A 14114-nucleotide genomic window follows, 5' to 3' on the forward strand; every position below is an offset into this window, starting at 1 on the left:
TTTATGACCATACAAGTGTTAAATCTAATTAATCTTTTTGTGACCAACAATATCATATCATAAGATGTGACGTAAATAAATAAGTAAACAAACAATAAAAGTTGCTCCATTATTTGCAAATATAGAAAGTTCTATAACCTTTTGACCTTTCACCCGTTTTTATATGAGTTTTTACGTTGTTTGTTATATTGAAATCAAACCAGCTTCCATTTCAACCTATCATAGGTAGTTGAACATATTTATCTATACATCTACAGCCATATTTCTTGAAGTATTTAATCATTTCTAAGTCACCAACAAAAAAAATTTCCCTGTTGGATCACCAAACCCCACCTATTAATTCTACCTCAAACACTCCCTATATATGCACATACCTTAGCCAAACATATTCACCAAATATTTTTCAGATCATACAAACTAAAAGAAAAAGGAACATGAGGCATCAAATTAGAGCCATGCAATATGGAATCAAGATTGCAATAATCTTCTCTCTCTTCATCTCCCAAAATCTTGCACAAGTGCAACAACAACAATGCATGAACGAGCTTCAACCATGCCTAAACTATCTCAACGGCAAAACCCGGCCGCCGGATAGTTGTTGCCGGAATCTCGATTATGTTATTAAGTCGATGCCCGAGTGCCTGTGCGCTATGATAAGCGTCAGAGGCGCCAATCAAGCCGAGCAAGCGGGCATCAACGTCACCGAGGCACAGACGCTGCCCGGGAGATGCGGGCAGCGTATTAACCCGTTAGGGTGCGTGACGGGCACACCCGATACGAGATCCAAGAACACAATTGAAAGTTCTAGCAGCTTGAAATTAGGGTTTTCGAGTTTGAGTATGTTTGTTGGTGCAATATTTGTAACTTTACAAGCGTTGTAGTATCTTATGGGGGGGTTTGTGGTTATGGGTGTTGAAATCGTGCTTTAATGTTTGTTGCTTCAATATTAAAGTTTGTCGTCTTCGTACTAATTGAGGAGATATGTATTTCTTATATCATGTTTGAATTTATTCTTTTAATAATAACGAAAAAGTTTGCAATAGTATTATTAATTTTTTGATTGTTAACTTGCTATACTAACATTATTTTTACAACTCTTGTCACGAGTTGAATTTTTACGCTTGGCTCATGTTTGGTTGGATATTTTTGGATGATGAAAATAGATTCAATTGTTGTTTGGTTTGGATAATGAGTTCCAATAATTCAATTTGTTACCCCTTAAAATAGAGGGTAAACAAAAGAAAGAGAATATCTTATTAACGATTCTTTTACATGGTTAAATCAAATACTCAATAAAATTATTATTATTACCATTCCACCATTTTATTTTATTTCATTTCCTTTCCATTTATTTTACTTGGACCAAACGACCACTTAGCGTGTGTTAAATAAGAAAACATGTAATACGGAAAGTGTGGATATTTGAACCCCTTGAGTTTATAAAAAACATTTCAAAAACAAAATATTTTCCTTGTATAAAAATAATTAAAATGTTTTGCCATTCATCTCTCACTTATAGATCCAGGGCGGAATTAGTTGCTTCTAATTTCCAACAATTAGCAAGCAACCAGACTGAATTGTTGCAGCCCAATTAATAGCCTTTTCGTTCAATTAGCTAGCATATGTTTTGAAATTCTATTTTATTGTTAAGAAAAAAAAAAAATATATATATACTATATAAATGGGCCCTCAAAAGTTTGGGGCTCTAAGCGACAACATGTTGAGCATGTGTTCAGGTACGGGCCTGCGCATCAGTGCACTTCATAGGCGACACGCGCTGCTCTACTATGACTGTACCATACATTGATATATTTAGCACTTGCATGTTGTACCACGAATCTTGATGCATGTGAGGCCAATCCCAGAAGAGTAGGGAATGGTCACATTTCCACATTTTTCTTGACAACAAGACTTCGACAAAGATATTGTAAGAGTCGCAGTTATGAACAAGGAAAACATATAAACTAATAAGCTGCGCAGCCTCATTAATTTCTTCTTCCGAAGCTCGGCCATAATTAAACACCAACACTACACAAAATTGTATGAAACAGAATTACATTGAGTAGTGATTTGCAATTGGAGAATAGAAAGAAGAATGATGAAACATAAGTGACAGATATATGAAGCACAAATCACAAAGAAAAATATAACTACTTAATTTATCAGCTACTTTGATATCATACTCAACTATTCATGGACTAATAATTGGTGCATGCATAAAATTGCTATTGCTTGTAACTCGTCCCCGTTATAAATGTTTCATAGCTTTTGAATACGGAGATTAAGAAATGTTTAGATTGTAGATATAATGGGTCGATGAAAATTATTTAAATATTAAGTATACAAAGGTAATATATTGTCAAAATATGAATAAGACATTTATATTTGAGACGGAGGGAGTACACACTTTTACGGTATGTGTCTTAAGAATAATAATTTTGTCAAACTTATCATTTTACGTCGTACTTTTCAATGCAATAAGTAGAGTAAAATTTACTTTTGTAAATGAAACATTGAACTAATTAATAAAGTGGCTTCGTACTTTTCAATGCAATAAGTAGAGTAAAATTTACTTTTATAAATGAAACATTGAACTAATTAATAAAGTGGCTTGGAAAATAGCCTTTTAATGTAATTAATTTTTTTAAAAGATTTTTAGATGTCTTGAGATGACAAAGAAAATATTTAATTAATTGAACTTGAGCTCAGTATTACACATATATATATCTTCGTTTTCGTTTTCTAATTTTTGATTGGTCTTGACATTTCTAACATTACTATACTTTTATAAAGTGATTTCAATTACTTTTAACGTGCGTGTGTTAGCCTAGCGGTAGGTGGTTAATGCCTAAAGTCCGAGATTCTAAATTCGAGTCCACTGTGACATGGTCTTTAAATTTCTTTATTTACTTGTGTAATTTATCAATATATATATATATATATATATATATATATATATATATATATATAGGGAGAGGTTCAAGAAAGAACCACTAAATAAAAAAAGAACGGAGAACCATTTTCAGCCATTCGATCATCAAGATCTACGGTGGATGCATCATCTTGTGTGTATGTATATATATATATATATATATATATATATTGAGATTTAAAATATTTATTGACTACTCAAACCATACAATATGATAATTATTTAATTACAATAAATTAATTTAATAAATTCTGGGAACGTGGTATGTATTCTTCATTTTTATCAAACGAAATCTTTGTGTCTTTGTGTTTATGTAGCAAATAAAACCCTCGATAGACCTTTGTATGCATTATTAATTTTTATTAAACGAAATCTTTGTGTTTATGCATAGCAAATAAAACCCTCAGGCCGATTGTGATTAGGGATGTCAATTCACCTCGAAATTTTTAGACTGATTCGATTAGATCGACAATTTGAGAGGGTTAGAGCTGAAAATTTTCAATTCGATAAAGTTATAAGATGAACAGCCCAACACCCGATAGGCTGATACAGTTGGCCTGAAAATAACCCGAACCCTATAGGGCTTTAGAAAATAATGTGCTCACATGATTATATGAATATTTTCTCATTTTTTAATTTTCAATTTCATTACTTTGCTTCTAAAAATTAGTATAATAAGATTATTTTTCCAAAAGTTTGTGAAATATATTTTGATTCAATATTAAAAAGTTATACCCATCATTTCACTTTATTATGTTTGTAATCCAATACTTAACATAAAACACTTAGATTTAAAAAAATTAAAATGATAATCATTTAACAAACGTGTGTGCTTCTTTATATCTCTAAGAGTTACACATTAGTTATTTTGTAAGTTGATGTTGAAATATCACTAATTTATTTGTGTAATTATTTGTTACAAATATAATATTATCAAAAGAAATACTACTAGTTACCTTTTTTTATAAATTTTTGAGCTCAACTAACCCGATGAGCTAGCCCGAAAAGTTGATCACTATTTTTATAGCAACAAAAACTGCAACAAAAACCCGATGAGTGATGTGAGGTGAACCGGTCTTGTATCTCACCAGGCCTTAAGCAAAAATTAGAAAATGAGCCCTTATAATTTTCTTTTATATTGACGATATAACAATAATATATTAACATAATCGTTTTTGGCCAATTAAAGTAACTGGTCTCCAAAAATGAGCTCCAATTAATAGCCTTTTCGTTCAATTAGCATATGTTTTGAAATTCTATTTTATTGTTAAGAAAAAAATTATATATATACTATATAAATGGGCCCCCAAAAATTTGGGGCCCTAAGCGACAACATGTTGAGCATGTGTTCAGGTACGGGCCTGTGCATCAGTGCACTTCATAGGCGACACGCGCTGCTCTACTATGACTGTACCATATAGTGATATATTTAGCACTTGCATATTGTACCACGAATCATTATGCATGTGAGGCCAATCCCAGAAGAGTAGGGAATGGTCACATTTCCACATTTTTCTTGACAACAAGGCTTCGACAAAGATATTGCAAGAGTTGCAGTTATGAACAAGGAAAACATATAAACTAATAAGCTGCGCAGCCTCATTAATTTCTTCTTCCGAAGCTCAGCCACTTAAACACCAACACTACACAAAATTGTACGAAACAGAATCACATTGAGCAGTGATTTGCAATTGAAGAATAGAAAGAAGAATGTAGAAACATAAGTGACAGATATATGAAGCACAAATCACAAAGAAAAATATAACTACTTAATTTATCAGCTACTTTGATATCATACTCTACTATTCATGGACTAATAATTGGTGCATATGTAAAATTGCTATAGCTTGTAACTCTCCCCGATATAAATGTTCCATAGCTTTTGAATACAGAGATTAAGAAATGTTTAGATTGTAGATAAAATGGGTCGATGGAAATTATTTAAATATTAAGTATACAAAGGTAATATATTGTCAAAATATGAATAAGACATTTATATTTGAGACGGAGGGAGTACACACTTTCACGGTATGTGTCTTAAGAATAATAATTTTGTCAAACTTATAAATGTGCTCACATGATTATATGAATATTTTCTCATTTTTTAATTTTCAATTTCATTACTTTGCTTCTAAAAATTAGTATAATAAGATTATTTTTCCAAAAGTTTGTGAAATATATTTTGATTCAATATTAAAAAGTTATACCCATCATTTCACTTTATTATGTTTCTAATCCAACACTTAACATAAAACACTTAGATTTAAAAAAATTAAAATGATAATCATTTAATAAAAGTGTGTGCTTCTTTATATCTCTAAGAGTTACATATTAGTTATTTTGTAAGTTGATGTTGAAATATCACTAATTTATTCGTGTAATTATTTGTTACAAATATAATATTATCAAAAGAAATACTATTAGTTACCTTTTTTTATAAATTTTTGAGCTCAACTAACCCGATGAGCTAGCCCGAAACCTAAACATTTAGAGTTATAGTTGAAAATTTATAATCGAATTTTTTTTAATTCAATTAGCATGCACCCAAATAACCCGACAACCCGATAGGGTTGACCTAAAATCCGGTGGGTTGGCCCGATTGACATACTAATCTAATTTGAGAGTAATCTGATCTTCGTCATTGGTGTGTTGGCCCGGTGTGAGCTATACATAGAATCTTTGAAATGTAGTAGATTATAAGAACTGACACTCATGTTGTGATAATCTTTTATGAGATATGGAACAAAATGCCTTCTTAGGATAAAGAGTAGATAAGTAATCCATAACAAGATGAATTACCTTTTCTTTTCCAACCTACCTTACATCTTCGCACAATATCATGAAGGACACAATTCTTTATTTTCCCATCAAACTTCTTGCTCGTGACCAAAATTAGACTTCTCTAGACAAGATCTTCTAAACAATCTTTTGTCTCCTTTTACAAGGTTTTAGATCCGTTTGAACAAGTTACAAACCCTTCGGCTAAAGATTAATAGGTTATGTGACATAAAACTCTTGATATTCTGGAAGCTATTTGTGTTAAAGGGTATAACTCGAACAAATTATTGTTTCAAGCTACTCGCCATTTGCATCAATTAATTGAGTACAAATCTTAGACAACAATTTTGCCACCACCACAATTGAAAGTCTTAACTTGCGAACACCTTGTGCTTTAGCATATTCGAGCTATAATGTTCATCTAACAAAAGGATAGTATGGATGAAGCTAGAAGAATCAACATAAGCAGTCCCATCTTGCAACCTTGTGGTTACTATAAGTGCTACCAAAGCATCATTAAAAATGTTAAGTGAGTCCACTAGTTCGATATGCATTTAGGCCAAACTGGCCCCAAACTTAGAAATGACCGAGCTTATAATGATAGATATAGGAAAATAAACAAAATAAAAAATATTGCATTAATTATAAGGAACGAAACACTTAATTCATGTCCTTAAACACAAACATGTCAACAAAAACCGTATCAACGATAGAGCTAAAATGAATAAAAATAAATATATTACTTCCCAAACACTTGCAACATTGTGTGGTCCTATGAAGAGCTACAAGTTTATCGTCAAAAACAATGATGATACCAAATAAATACTTCCCAAATACATATATCCGCCATTAGCACATAGATAGTATTATATGAATTGAAATTCCTTTCAACAAAGCTAATATATTTAACCAACACTTTCAACACTACAATCTTGTGTTATTGTAACCTAACCACAAGTTTTACAACTTTTCATAATCAAAGCATCATTAAAAGTGTTAAGTGGGTCGGACTGGCATGAAAGGCTCAATAGGCATATGCCAGACTCGGCCCAAACTTAGAAATGGCCAAACTTCGTAGGGTATTTTTATTCATAACCCCCGTTTTACTCAGTATAACCCCCAATTTAAAATAATAATATTAAATAATTATAAATTTACTATTTTATCATATAATTTATAACCCCAAACTAAATACCTAATAACTCATAGCCTAAAATTATTTTTTATTATTTCGTTGAATGCTATCGAGATATCGATCTTCCTGAATGATCTATACAGAAAATTGTCAGAGTTGGAATCCGGTGCTAATCCACCGTCAAGGCTTGTGCCGCCGATCAAACTCGACGCGATTGGTCTCGAGCATGATGTTAAAGCGATAAAGGAGCGCCTCTTTACAGATTCAAAGGAGCTCCACTTCACTCCGATCGTCGGCACCGGCGGAATCGGTAAAACCACTATGGCTCAAACTATTTATCACGATCCATTAATCGTAGATAAAATTTGTTATTCGTATTTGATCGTGATTGATGATATGTGGAGACTTAGGATGAAGTGAGGAATTATTTTCCAGATAGAGGGAATGGAAGTCGAACCCAAGACCTTCTGGCTTTGGGCATTAACCCCTTACTGCTTGGCCAACACACACACATCATGTGTGACACATGAGAGTTGGGATTGGCTTCAGAAGTAGGTGTTCAAAGGGATTCTACAATCAGTGTACAATAGGGAGAATGCACTAGAGTTGCAATTTCGCAATGGTTTGGGTTTGAGAACTGGAGTACATATGAAAGCACGTGTGATGCGAACTCTCCATAAAAAGAACACATGGTGCGTTTGTGGAGTTGAACGGCTTTCAATACAGTCAGAACATTCAGATTCAGAAGGTTTATAAAGTTCGCTGCTTGGTTGACGAGCATTCGAATTTCAATGATCGGCCCAAAGCTTTCTCCGAGGATATCGGAAGTGGTCATGATGACGTAAAGTTGCCGTGATTGTAATAAATTAATTCAACTTGGATTTGGCTCAATTTGTAATAAACTAATTAGGCTAAGACATGACTCAATCAATCTTCTTGGATTTATAGTTGGTGGATTTTATTTTATTTTATTAAAAAAAAATTACAATTCTAAAAATCTTAATGGGGTTGTCAGACGATACAAATGAACGGTACGTTTAACTCTTACTTCATTCCAGGGGCAAATAACAACTTGTTTGGAGTCTGAAAAAATAACTTTTGTAGGTGTGAATGGTGTGTGTATGGCTATGCAAGTCTTATATATATTTTGTATAATTATATGGACAACTATGAAAGCCCCTAGCAAAGAGGTGTTTAACTTACGTAATCTTATGCAAGTCTTTACATAGGAAAAAAAATTTGAAAATAAAACACTATTTAAATCCTAATTAGACTTGGGAATTCGATTAGTCATACATGCCCGTGGCCTGCATAACCCGACGGGTCGCAAAGGTTGATAGCATAAATCAAAGAACAATTCAATCATTGTAGAAATCAAAAGGTTGGTAGCGAAACTTCTTTATTTCAGTTACTATCAACATAATTATCAGTTGAAAATGTGAACCAACAATTCAACCATCCATGGAATTGATGGTTGAATTACCATCACCAACAACTATAAACATAGTTGTTGATTATTATTACCTTCTATGTCATGATGATAGTAGTATATATTTTTTTGTTGTTCCTCGTCTTTTTTTTTCATTGTTAGGTTGTTTTTGTTCTTCACTGTTAGTCTTGCCGAATATTTTCTAAAGTCCTATCAATTCTAGAAATTTATCTAGGTTATATGCCTTAAGCTGCAAAAAGAAGTACTGTACATGTTCATAAAGTGCTTTAGGTTGATCTTGAGATATATTCTTAATCAATGTCAATAGTTCAGAAGAGAAAGCTAATGGGAAGGCAAATGGAAACATCGCAAGCATAAAATCAACTTCTTTCAGCAGACCAAACACTTCACTCAAAACTTTAGGAGCATTAGACTTCCAATAGAGAAAGCTTATCCACATTATCATTTATTATTTCAAACATAAAAAATCAAAACAAAGCCAAAAACTATTTGATTAAAATAAAATTCCATCGTATAGAGTTTAGTGAGAGCAGCCGCAGCTCTTTTATTTACATATTATATGTTATCTTTAATGTTGTCACTCCAAATAAACGCATGTCTTATATGTTGCAAGTGATGTTTTGAAGCTTCTTTGCAATTTCGCAATGGTTTAAGTTTGAGAACTGGAGTACATATGAAAGCACGTGTGATGCGACTCACCATAAAAAGAACACATGGTGCGTTTGTGGAGTTGAACGGCTTTCAATATAGTCAGAACATTCAGATTCAGAAGGTTTATAAAGTCCGCTGCTTGGTTGACGAGCATTCGAATTTCATTAATCGGCCCAAAGCTTTCTCCGAGGATATCGGAAGTGGTCATGATGACGTAAAGTTTCCGTGATTGTAATAAATTAATTCAACTTGGATTTTGCTCAATTTGTAATAAACTAATTAGGCTAAGACAAGACTCAATCAATCTTGTTGGATTTATAGTTGGTGGATTTTATTTTTTATTAAAAAAAATTGCAATTCTAAAAATCTTAATGGGGTTGTCGGACTGTAGTAGCCCGCTCTTTTATTATATTTAAATTCAGTAATACGATGATTTTTATTTCATCTTTCAGTAAATCAAGTCCAGTAATTATTTATGATTTAAATTCAGCTTATGACACTGGATTATATTCTAATTGAAGCAAGGTTATTATTTTATTACTAAGCCAGTTAGCTTCGCGTGAGTAAAACCGCGATGAGAATTATTGAGTAAGCCAATAATGATTCAGTTCAGATTCATAACTGACTTAGTTAAGTCATGTTATTTATTAATCACAATAGAATTATTTTTCTATTTTTATTTCTTGAGTCGTGAATTTATTCCGGCTTGTGAAGAATTAAATCTACGTTATTAATTTAGATATTATTCCGTGTATTAAATCTAGCACGCCATGCTCCCTCAGCCACTCTATTCACCTATGCTCACCCGTGCTTAGCTTTTCTTTTTCCACTCCTACATAGTCAAAAAGAATTCAGCAAACAAATCTCAAATGTCAGCAGGCAAATCTCATCTTTAATTCTTCAACCACGCTTCTACAATTCATCCGCACTACCATCTTTTCACACTATCATCCTCTCCTTAAGTTCAGTATTTACTCCCTTTAAAAGCCATCCCCACTTACCTAAAATCCTTAGCACCTGCAAAGGATTTTAAACGAAACAAGATCATCATTCATAACATAGCAGAACATCAACCAAGCATCATTCAAGGTAATTATTATCCCAGTTTACTCTCTCCATTTACATGCTTCGCATTCACATACCAACAAAACCTATGTTTAGTATAAGAAGTACTGAGATATTGATTAATGGCATAATTCTGCTATAGAATCATCAGACTAGAATCCTTAAACAAGGCAAATGCATCAAGAAATACTAAATAGCATGAGAACCAAAAGAACACGCCACTAGCCCTTGCATAAACAATATAGAGAACTAAAACTTCAAGTAGACAAGCTTCGAACTTAGTTATTAGGAAGGAGGGACGCGGCCCTGTTCGGTCGAACCGAGACGACGACGATGACGCTCTTGCTACCTCGGTAGAATCTGAGAAATAACAGCAGCGGCATCGTGGAGGGAGGCGGCGACCGCTCGCCGGACTCCAAACTAAGCAACGGCGACTTACCTTCATCCGCCCAACCTCAGCAAAACGCGCTCGGCTTCGAAGAGATGACAGCGACGATGGAGCTCTCTTCGGCTTCAAAATCCGGAGAAACGCTGGAAACGGCAACCTCCTACGGCCTCATCGGAGCCCGAGAACGACAGCAACGGCGTGGCTCGAACGATGTCTACAGTCGCCGGACTTACAGAACGAGGCGGCGCCAACTTCGGAGGAAGGCAGCCGGCGAGCTGGCCTCTGTCGGCAGCAGCTGTTCTGTCATCTCACGCCAACTCCAGAACAGCAGCAGTCGGTGGCGGACTCCTCGGCGACAGCTGACTCGTCGACTTCAGGTGGAGGCGGCTGAGTGGGGCGGCGCGGCCAAAGGCTAAGCGCCGCTGGTCGCGGCCCAGAGCAGAGCAGCAGCGGCGACTGCCTCCTATGATCATCTGCCGTTCGATGTACGCGAGGGAGAGAGAGGTGGTTTCCGACGATGACTCGCCGGGAAGAGGGGCGACGGCGATGGTTTGATTGAGAGAGCCGAGCGGCTGTTGTGAGAAAAAGAGAGATGCAGCGTTCCTTTCTCGATAATATAGAGAGAGTTTCAGTTTTAATAATTGAGAGAGAGAGAGTGTGTTATGTTTTAAATAAAAAAAAAAAAAAGGGAGAACCGATAATTGTATTGAGAGAAAAGCATTTTACTTTAATCTATATATATATAAAAGTAAAATAAGCTCTATCCTACGTGGCGTAATAGAATCACTCTATTCTAATTTTCCTCAATTCTCATTCATTCTTATTTTTTCTAATTTTTTAATCAATAAATTTCTATAATTCTAATTTCGAACCTAATCATATTACGGAAATGCCGAGAAATGGGGCGGCTTGATTATGTTAATCCTTTTTGCAAGATATAATCCCGAGCATAATTAAGGTAGGAGAGATATAGTTTTATCGCAAAATAACATTGTATTCTTATAATCCTTCTAATAAGCTGCTTATTTTGTCTATATATTTACTTTTAACCCGTTTGTCCATATTAGGTAAAGCCAAGACAGGAATAACTTTTTATGTTCACTAAAACAAGGGTATTTATGATCCAAGCCAAAAAAAAAACCAGCGACAACAAAGGTATTAGATTATATATATATATATATATTTCTAATGTTTATCATTGGCAATTAAAATTTTATTTTGTATCCTTTTTTTTATAATAATAATAATAATGGTTTCTACTTACTCAAAAAGAAAATTGAAAGGCTCCTGTTAATAAATTTTAATTTACAAATTATACTATATAATTTCAGTTTCTCGATTTTTCCTCAATTCTCATTCATTCTTATTTTTTTAATTTTTTAATCAACAAATTTCTATATATCTAATTTCGATCCTATCATCAACAAATTTCTATATCTAATTTCTTATGGATTAATTATATCCCAATCATATATATTTAATTTCTTATGCATTAATTATAAACTACCGAACCCCAAACCAGGCAAGCCCTGCCGCAAAACCCCGTCAAACTCGAGCTGCTGCACTCTTTCTCTTAATTTTAATTATTGATATGTATTTGATCAACATCACAATTATTAACAAATTATAGATAGACTCAAATTCTTAGATAAATCTCAAATTCTTAGATAAATCCTATCAAAGGTAGAATTCTTTGTCAAATTGACAATCTTATATTTCATCTATAAAAAGGTGTATAATTATTTTTATATCTTTAACGTGAACTATTCTCATCGGTTCTGCTTTCTTTCTCCACTGCTCTACCGGTTGGTAAGTTGAAGTTTCTGCTCTCTTTCTACGTAGAGGTATTTATTTAGCCCGTCGAAATTCGTTGATGTATTTATAAAGTGCGTAGAATTGTGTGAATCTGGTTTTAATGGAAACAAGTATATTTTGTTGATTTTTGGCGGCAGCAAAATCTATTGTTCTTACTCATATAGATTATCTATTTGTTAGTCTACGTAATGGTATTCATTGAATCGAATTGGTTTTGGGAAGAAGGAGCTGCGTATTATGATTATTTCTAAGAAGTGTGACATAACATTGGCTGATGCAGAGTAAGTTTCTAAATTTTTCGTTGAATAATGATTAATATTTCTAATTTTATTTTAAATTATGTTTTTAATTATATATGTAACAGTGGCACACAAATAATTTGCGTATTGTGGGAATCATATGCCGATGAACTCAAAATATTCATGGAAAGCAGATCAAGCGAGGATAAAGAACCAGTAATGACAGCTTTACAATTTGCTATGTTATCAACATTAAGAGGTTCATATGTTATTAATCATTTACAAATACTCATTTATTAAAATATAACTAAATAAACTTTAAGCAGCGTTACTAATAATTTAAATGTTATTTTAGGTGTAACCAAAGATTCCACAATGAAGCACGCAACCAGATTTTTTATCAGCCCTGATATTCAAGAAGTTAAAGATTTTATATTAAGGTTTGTATAAATAAATATATATATATATATATATATATATATACAAATAAATTTTGAGTAAACATTTATTCATGCATCGACTTTTTGATGCGTGATTTTTTTCCCATGCTAGCATATTACATCTATTTTTAAGTCCTAAGTCACATAGTATTAGTCCCAAAACGATATCACATGGATATTGAGGTCAAAATTATGATGTCATTTAATTTTTTTTTGTTAATAACCCGTTTCTCACATATTCTTCACGTTTCTAATAATTTCAGGCGCGGTCTTACGAAAGATTCCAACAATAACACCATAGCTAATATTTCCAACGTTAGCCGAGAAGTAAAAAGTGAAGAATGGTTGAAACCTGCTTTAGTGAAAACAATTAAAGAGATGAAAAAATTTGAGGTAATTTTTAATTTGCTATACATATTTTAAAATATTTTCAGAATTAGAAAATAATTATCTTTCAATTTATAGAGTGGAAACTATATCTGCAAGGGCACAATAATTGACTTTCACCCTGAAGAATCATGGTATTATGAGTCATGTGTTCCTAAAGGAAGCAAAATCGGAGATTATTGCAAAAAATGCAAAAAGCCGATTGGATCTATAAATATAAGGTAACTGGTTTTCTAAATTTTAATCTATATATAAAAAATATTACATATAGTATTTTGGTTAGAAATAAAATCCACCTAATTATATTTTTGGTTTCCTATTATACTCAGGTATTTTAATCTTAATCTAAATATATATTTAAAAAAAAAATTATATTACCATGATAATTTATTAATATTATTTTAATTCAAATAAAAAATATTAAAATATAAAAATTACTAATTGTTTGTATCTATGTATTTATCTTAATAATTTTATCTTACATTGTTCGAATTAGTCCTCATTCCTTAGTAGATATTATATAAAGGCGACTATAGTAAATTAAGTTCAGCGATAATAACAAAAATTTATTAATTTATTCTAAATCCAAATACCTTGATAGAATACGACGGCATTTGTCAATTATATTAGGCTAATTAAAACTAATGTAGTAATAGATCTTTTTTTCTATGGATTACATACTTTACAAAACGACACAGTAAGGTTAAATGGCGTATCTTGATTGATTTTGTGAACATTTAAATGTAATTATGTATAGTTAGGATATTTTCATGAAAAGACTATAATACAACGTATAGGGAAGGCAATAAGGCCGATAAAAGCAATAGATATTTT

The 14114-nt window shown here is 32.7% G+C and overlaps 1 protein-coding gene across 1 annotated transcript in view; it reads left to right on the forward strand.

Annotated features, from left to right (window-relative positions):
* Positions 1-14114, forward strand: part of LOC131016821 (putative late blight resistance protein homolog R1C-3) — a 629159-nt gene that overhangs the window by 226483 nt on the left and 388562 nt on the right. The gene's annotated exons all lie outside the window — the stretch shown is intronic.

The sequence above is a fragment of the Salvia miltiorrhiza genome, chromosome 3 (assembly GCF_028751815.1).
Source record: "Salvia miltiorrhiza cultivar Shanhuang (shh) chromosome 3, IMPLAD_Smil_shh, whole genome shotgun sequence".
NCBI lineage: Eukaryota > Viridiplantae > Streptophyta > Magnoliopsida > Lamiales > Lamiaceae > Salvia > Salvia miltiorrhiza.